Source organism: Aethalodelphis obliquidens, unplaced genomic scaffold (genome assembly GCF_003676395.1).
Source record: "Aethalodelphis obliquidens isolate GAN/ISIS:26980383/991018 unplaced genomic scaffold, ASM367639v1 scaffold19, whole genome shotgun sequence".
Classification (NCBI taxonomy): Eukaryota; Metazoa; Chordata; class Mammalia; order Artiodactyla; family Delphinidae; genus Aethalodelphis; species Aethalodelphis obliquidens.
The window spans coordinates 19,727,609-19,736,325 of record NW_020837963.1 but is presented as its reverse complement, the minus strand read 5'-3'; the positions used below and the strand labels follow the sequence as shown (position 1 = coordinate 19,736,325).

At 30.7% G+C, this 8,717-nt stretch overlaps 1 protein-coding gene across 1 annotated transcript in view; it reads left to right on the top strand.

The window, feature by feature from the left end:
- The first annotated feature begins 881 nt into the window (after positions 1–881).
- Positions 882–8,717, top strand: part of CDH19 (cadherin 19) — an 80,403-nt gene continuing 72,567 nt past the window's right edge. Inside the window, exon 1 of the mRNA XM_027118721.1 lies at positions 882–991. The gene's annotated coding sequence lies outside the window, so the exon portion shown is untranslated. The remainder of the gene's footprint in view (positions 992–8,717) is intronic.

The following is an 8,717-nucleotide window of genomic DNA, read 5'->3' as shown; positions in this document are numbered from 1 at the left end:
TGTAATCTTTTTCCTACTTTCCTTCCACTGTTATGATAAAAAATACAATGAACATGTATATACTCCCGATATTGTAGGACTCAAGTATATTTCTGAAATTTGAAGCTGTCTCCTCACAATAATTGCATATGTAAACCATAAAAATATTAAATTTTATATACATCAATCATAGTGTTAGACACTGTTCACATTTTTTTTAACCTCTCTCTGATTTGGTTAAAAGATGATTTTTAACTAAAAACAACTTGAGTAAACAGTGGAGTATAATATTATATATTTCATAATAAATAACTATAACAAATTCTAATTATAAATTTAATACAATAACTATATTTAGGTAATGCATAAACCAAGGAAAAGAAGAGGATTATAATTTAGACATTGCCCTCTCTTTCTGTATTTTACTTTATTCCTGAATAGAAAGACTGAATTAAGGAGCAGCCAGAAGGCATAGACTCACAGTTAAAAAGCTTTTCTCTTTGTAGTAACTTCTGTGCCCGGTTTAAATTGATCATTTGTTTCATCAGCTAATCCCCAAGTAGAGGGCATGTCCTTTCCACTTGCAGAATTCTCTTACATAAGTTGAATTCCCTCCTCATCACCTCAAGCCAATAAGTACTTTATTTTCTTTTTGGTTGTTGTTAGCAAAAAAGGGTGAAAAAAATCAGCTCATGCTACTTGCTGGAGCTGTCTGCATATTAATCCCAGACTATGAACGGACATCAGAATGCCCTTATGATATTTTGCACAAAGGCTCAGTGTTCATGGCTCTGCTCAGAGAACCCAAAATAGCATTCAGTAAGCAGTGACATACTGAAGGTCTTGGTACTAAAAGCACAAGCGTCTGTAACTCAGAGCAATGCGGCACATATAAGGTTTGATGAGAAGCCTGTGAAACAAAATCGGGACAAACTCTCCTACTATTCCTCATGTGTTTCATGTGAATTTTGAATTTGTTTCTGCAGAGCTTATTGAACTTGAAGATACACAGGTAAGAATGTGATAATCAGGCATGTATTGATTATATAAATTAACTCAATGAAAATAGGGCCAAAAAGTACTTGAAAAACTCTGCTAATTTGCACTTCATAAGGAAAATTTCCTAAAAATTTTAAAACTTGACATGTGCATTGAACATTCTCTAAAACAAAAATCAGTTTGCCATCTCTACAGTTCAGATTGAGGAAAATAAAAGTTGCTTATATCTAGAAAATTTAAAACAAGTTTCTTGGGAGGAATGTAGCATTACTGCTTTTTTTTCTTTCTCCAGGATTTTGTTTCTTAAGTTTTTTCTGTATTTACCTCTCTACTGTCAGATGCTATGAGCAGTAAAGTTATCAACCTTAAAGATATGAGAAAAATATTTATTTATAGAGTAAATATTTTTAAAACAATAAATTATTTATTTCTTAGTAAATGATATTCTGTATGGAGCTTTTCACATATGTCAATAAAACTATATGTTTCTTTGAAGGACAATCTATTATTAAAGTTGACATAATTATTTTATTTTCTTCCTCTTTGCCAGGTTTTTTTGGCTATCAAACTTTCTATTGACTTTCAAAATTTCTTAGAGTGAAAAAGTTTAAGTAATTAAGAATGTTACAAAAATACTACTAAAAAAAGTAAACTATTGAGCATATTATGAATACAAACACATATTAATTTGTGATCTACTATATCTATTACATGTACACATATTAATTTGTAATCTATTATATCTATTACATGAAGAAGGCTAATTCATCAAATATGAAATTACACAAAACTATAAATTAAGCAATGCAAACTGTGAAAGGCATTTATTATTGTTTCAATTCTAGTTCATTACAAATAATTTTAATCGGGTTACTAATTTTAATAAAATATTTCAATGTAAATTTGCCAAAGGGATTTAGTAAATCAGTAACTAGCATATGAAATAACACCTGAAGAGATTAACAACAAAGATACATAAATAGAATGGCAAACTCTTCTTTAGATTATATAAATTTATAGTTTAGCTCTATAAGTTTATTTTTTAATTAATATACCCAGAGAGAAAACATTATTTATTTAAAATATTTGCAACTTTATATAATTATAATATATAATATATAAAAATTTATATATTAATATATATTTATATTTTGGATGTATTTGCAATATGAAGTAATGTAATAAAATAATATACATTTATATAATATTGTTTATTTCAAATTCTAAATACTTTAAATGTCTAAATATCACTAGCATGCAAATATATATACTTAAAATTTTTAATTTGAAAATATTTAAATTTCAATATAATCTGAACATTTCTGTTTACCAAATTTTGTAACCAGTAAAAATATTTCCCAAAAGGAATAAACATTACAAAATTAGGAGTCTAGAATTATTTAATCTTTTAAAATAGCCAGTTTGTGAAATCTAGAAATCATTTGACCTCTTATTTTTTATATGTGTTTTCTACTTTACCAAAGTGTTTAACAATGACTGAAATGAATCAGATTATTCTGTAAATTATATCTTCCTTCTACGTTTTCAATTTTTTTTTTTTTTTTTTTTTGGCTGCACTGCATGGCCTGTGGGATCTTAGTTCCCCCACCAGGGACTGAACCCATATCCCCTGCAGTGGAAGCACAGAGTCTCAACTACTGGACCTCCATGGAAGTACTATGGTTTCAATTTTAGTATTTTCTTTACTTGTGCCCTTTTATGCTTAAACCCACACACACGCTTTCACACAATTTGTAGAAGTCTTAAAGCATATATTACATAAGTATATTTTTTTTATTTTGTTTCCCCCATTGAAATATTTCTAAGGTACTTATCTCCAGGAAATTTTAAAAAATAATTCAATTAAATTATCATAAGTTGAAGATGTTTTAAAATGATGTGCACAAATTCCTCCCATGCATTCTTAAGAAACCTGACCCATCTTTCAGAAATTTGTCATAATGTAGTACATATAATTTGATAAATAATAATCAGTAGCTAAATATAAATTGGTAGTAAATTTTTTGCCAGTCATGCTCTTAACATGTACCCTTTAAATAGTATGTTATATTTAAAGTCTTATAGTATAGTATTTAACATGTTATTGAATACTAATGCAATAGGAATAAATGTATTACACAGTTTAAAAGAACATATTGAGCTTTTCATATATCTTTATTTAGATTGGGATTTATTGCTACTGACCTAATATTTGAGAACCATGCTGATGAACATGGGAAAATGGAACTTTTATATTTTGTTGTCATGATGACTTTCTTTAATAACCATGATCTTCGAATACCTGTATCTTTGCTTTGGCATAACAGATGAAGGATGAAACATAAACAAATATGGAACTTAATAAAGCATATGAATCCTTTCTTTCTTGCCGTGCTGGTGACAGCTCGCAAATTTGACAAATGAATGAGTTACTTTTTCCATAGTGACAAGAAACATGTTTGACCCTTTTTTTAAAGACCTATACCACTAGAGAGTTTTGTTGCCACCACTCAATTAAAAGAATTCAGCTAAAATGCTCTAAAACCCACCTTTTCACAACTTACAGCAAATCAATTTCTTTTTGAAATGTTGCATGTCCTCTTGAATATTCTGATGTGATTCAGTAAGACAACTCTTGTCTCACATTAAAAACGCCTCTAGAATTAGTAAAGTAGAAATGTTTTTGTCAGAAATTTGTCGCATTAATTAGTACTCAATAAAAGACATTCAGAATCATCAAAAAATGTCTTAAAGCAAAACATAATTTTTCAGGGACTCTGCTTTGGCATATAAAGTCAAGTTTGAGATGTTATTATAGAACAGTGACTTATCAACATACAAGATCAGTACATTTACATTTTATCTGTTCCTTCCTTCTAAGAACTTACTTGATAAATGAATTTTGTAAATTAGCAGTGTAATATATTAAAGTGGGAGTAATTTTGACACATTAGTTATGGCTAAAAATAACCTAGGTAATTTTCTCTAAGTGCAAAATTTAGAAATGTTCCTGTGGAAATGAGAAAATTACGCATAAATCATGGGAACGGAAAATGCCACCATTTTTCTGCCTTTAAGTTGGATTAAAGCTAAATTGTTTTCGAGAGTTTGCCATCTATTTTATTTTTAAAAATCTCAAGTGGAGTATCTATGACCTCCTTTTATAAAAAAAATTTTTTTATTGAAGTACTGTACAGCAAAGTGATTCACTCTTTTTCATATTATTTTCCTTTATGGTTTATCACAGGATATTGAATATAGTTCTCTGTGCTGTACAGTAGGACCTTGTTGTTTAGCTATTCTCTATATAATAGTTTGCATCTGCTAATCCCAAATTCCCAATCCATCCCTCCCGGACCAATCCTCCCCCTTGGCAACAAGTCTGCTCTCTGTATCTTTGAGTCTGTTTCTGTTTTGTAGATAAGTTCATTTGTGTCATATTTTAGATGCCACATGTAAGTGATATCATATGGTATTTGTATGACCTCCTTTGATAAAGAGATAATACCACCAAATTCAGACACAGATATAAACTATAACTAGAACACTATAAAAGATAGAAAAGAAAAAGATAGGGATGAATCTTCTGTTTGAAATTTTAATGGTATTTTTTGTCATTAAGCAAATACTTCTTGACAGTTCTTGGAGTTGCTCTTGAATTAGTGAAGCAAAATATAACTCTTTCCCCAAAGTGTTAGATGAAAAATAAAAGGGCCACGCTGTAATTTTTTAATTGGATGTAAATCCCCTTCTTCTAATTTGGACTTTTGTCTTGGGGCTTTTTAAAACATCGTTGCTCTTTGGTCATTTTCTTTGGTCATTTTCTTTGGTCATTTTCTGTCCTTAACCAATGTCTACTAACTATGCCAATTCTACAGGCATATCAGAATTTGACTCCAAATTTATTGGTTAATAATAAATAAGCATATGTGTTTCTATACATGCATACCCATATATACATATACACACATATGTGTGTATATATATTTATCTATGGTCAAATTTCAAATTTACATATATACTCATTTAATAATTTTAAGCCCACACAAATTATTTGTTAAAATACTGTGCCATGTTAGAGTGCAGATTTAATAAAGTCACTTATATGAAATTTAAACTGGCTTTTTAAATTATAGTTTCTGTGCAATATTACATAAGTTACAGGTGTACAATATAGCGATTCACAACTTTTAAAGGTTATACTCCATTTATAGTTATTATAAAATATTGGCTATATTCCCCATTTTGTACAATATATCCTTAGAGCTTATTTTATGCCTAATAGTTTGTACCATTTAATCTCCTGCCCCTATATTTTCCCTCCCCCCTTCCCTCTCCCCAGTGGTAACTACTAGTTTTTTCTCTATATCTGTGAGTCTGCTTCTTTTTTGTTAATTTCACTAGTTGTGTATAATTTTTAGATTTCACATATAAATGATATTGTAGAGTAATTGTCTTTCTCTGCCTGACTTATTTCACTTAGCATAATGTCCTCCAAGTCCACCCATGTTGCTGCAAATTTAAATTATTTTAAAGGTGTGAAACAGTGCTGTCATTGTGTGTGTATACACGTGTGCATATATGTATATTCCATATATACATAGGATTTTTTTAAACCAACGTTTAAAACACACAGTTCTTAACTCATAAGAATAATTTTCATGAGGTATGTGACATTGTATTATAATGATACCACTAAGCTTTTGTTTTGTAGGGAAAAAAGGACAAGCAATACATGTTTAAGGCTATATGTATATGAGTTAAACATTACAAATCTTAGTAAGATATTAATTAGTTCCTTTCTACATATTACAAAACAATTATAAGGGTTGCCAGGGTTTTTAAAAAATTAGGTAAGGAATTATTTCATGTAAGAACATCATCCCTTTCCACAGAATACATGAACTCTCCCTACCCGTTGACAGGTTGGAGTGTCTCATAGTGCACATAACTTAAATTTTTAGGAAAAACAGAGACACTTATTCCCTCAACAATTCAGTCATTCAGCTTCTACATTAATATTATACTGAATGAGGGAATTCCCTGGCAGTCCAGTGGTTAAGACTTTGCCTTCCAATGCAGGGGTTGTGGGTTCAATCCCTGGCTGGGGAGCTAAGATCCCACATGTCTTGCAGCCAAAAAACCAAAACAGAAGCAATATTGTAACAAATTCAATAAAGACTTTAAAAATCGTCCACATAAAAAAATCGTAAAAAAAAAGTTATACTGAATGCTTCTACATTAAGCACTAAAAAAAAGCATCTTTATCTTCCCTGGTATCAATTACAAAGGAATAAAAAATTTAAGTAAGATATCCTATTTTACTTTTTAAATCAATTTTGCATCTCAAATGAACTATATTCATGATGATTTTCCTTCCTTAAGTCTATGTATTTTTAACCCATCCCATTTCTTGGAGGTACATTTACTGTTTTATATATTTTAAAACATCTATTACTTATCTTGAAGGAGTGTTTGTTTAAAAATATTTTGTACTGGGCTTCCCTGGTGGCGCAGTGGTTGAGAGTCCGCCTGCTGATGCAGGGGACATGGGTTCGTGCCCCGGTCCGGAAAGATCCCACATGCCGCGGAGCGGCTGGGCCCGCGAGCCATGGCCGCTGAGCCTGCGTGTCCAGAGCCTGTGCTCCGCAATGGGAGAGGCCACAACAGTGAGAGGCCCGTGTACCGCAAAAAAAAAAAAAAAAAAAAAAAAAAAATTTGTACTAAAATATAGATATATTCTCACTTCCTTTAAAAACATGTACTTTGAAATGTACATTCCATATTAGGACCCAGAATTTCTTATAATTTTTATCCAACTTTTTGTGAGTAAATATTGTAATAGTAAACTCTTTATAAACTTTTTTATTTCAGTTTTGAAGTTGATTTGAGTAAGTGTTATCTTAACACATGGAATATTCTGAGAGATTATTTGAAGTTCCTGAATTTATTGTTTAACTCTAAAGTCATAGCAAAGCATAAACAGTGGTAATTCATTATTATTATTTACTTATATATTATCATTCTTAATAATAAACAGAATTTATTGAGTGGTTACTTTGGTGCTTGGTTTATTTTTTTCTTTGCAGCATCTTTGCTTATTATTGCTCATTTAATTGTCCTACAAATGGGCTCTCAAACACTGTAATTTCTATCTTAAAAAATTCTTCATTAACTCTAAGCCCCCTAAGGCAGAGACATATCTCTGCTTTCCATCTATTTGCAACTACTCTGAGAGACACATCTACTCTTGGGACTCAATTCTTGACCTTTAGTCACTCTTCAATCCACTCTTTTCTAACTGTTGAGAATCACTTGTAAAACTTCTCTTGAGCTATTCATCAAGATGCACCAGTTTTTGTTTTTAATTAATGAATGGTATAAGAAACAAAATCTGGACACTTAGGGTGCATATTAATGCTGGTAATAGGTAAATTTTTGCTGATATTGTAATGGTCTCTTTTAGTGGCACTTTAGGAAAGATATCTATTTTTCATGCTCATTTGTTAATACTGATTTTTCTAATTAAATACAACTCACTATCAAACTCTACTTTCCTGATAGCATATAGTTTTTCTACTACAAAACTATGCACTGTCATTGTCATAATTCTGTCCAACCTCTTTAAACATTTGACTAAGTGTAGATGTCAAAAATTACTCAACTAGCTTCAACAATTAGGTTTCCAAATTCTTCACACAATAAACAAATGCATTGCACCAGAATTTTCTAAATGTCAGTTTCTTTCTGTAGGATAGTTTCAGACCTGAGTTTAGTAGATTAAATGGTCTGAAATCTTTAACACTCCTGAAAGATATTTTCTAATTTCAAAATATCATTCCAATTTATTTTGCTGGTATGAGAAGCAACTAATAACAAGAAATTGTGGTTTAGGAATTTAGAGGTTGTAGGAGATTAGTGCATATCTTTGAAAGATTTAACAGGTAGAATTGACCATAGATGAAGCCTGAATATATATGAGAGGTAAAGTGAAGAAAATATTAAAGGGGAATTTTTATTCAACTGAGAGTTTCTGAGTGGAACCTGGTTTCATTCAGTGAAAGAAACAACATAGTGATGATGTGGAATGGGGGATAAAAGATAATTATTTCTGTGTGAGACATGGACATTGAAATGCCTCTTGGAAAATAGGTTTGTAGATCAGGAAAGTGATATATATGGACTATTGAGATTGCTTTGTGATGCTTCAGGATATAAATATTAATTGAAGCTATAAAACCAGGAGATAAACATGAATCAAATGAACAAAAAATTCCTTAAGAATGCAACTCCATAATTTAAGAAATAGGACAGTAAAATGAAATAGAGATTCCTCAGACAAAAGAGAACCACAAACGTGTATGGAGTTTTGCAAACCAAAAAAGGGAGATTTTTGAAAAGGATGTGTGGTTATGGTGCAGGCAACAATGTGCCATGCCACTGTGAAGTTAATTTAAAAAAAATAAATAAAAGTATTTATTAAATTTATAGAAAGAAATAAAGGGGATCCCTTTTGACCTCAATGGATTGGTTGCATTGTACAGTACTATTGGCGGAAAAAAACAGACTGCATTTTTCTGTAGACTGAATGAGAGACCATGAAGACAGTAAATGGACATTTATCCTGTAATAGTATTTCCCCTCCATTTTCTTTGAGATTTACTTGTGGATGCTGTGCCTTTTGAATTAACCCTCTAATTTCCTGATCTTTTCTATCCAAGTTTCTAGATCTATGCCTT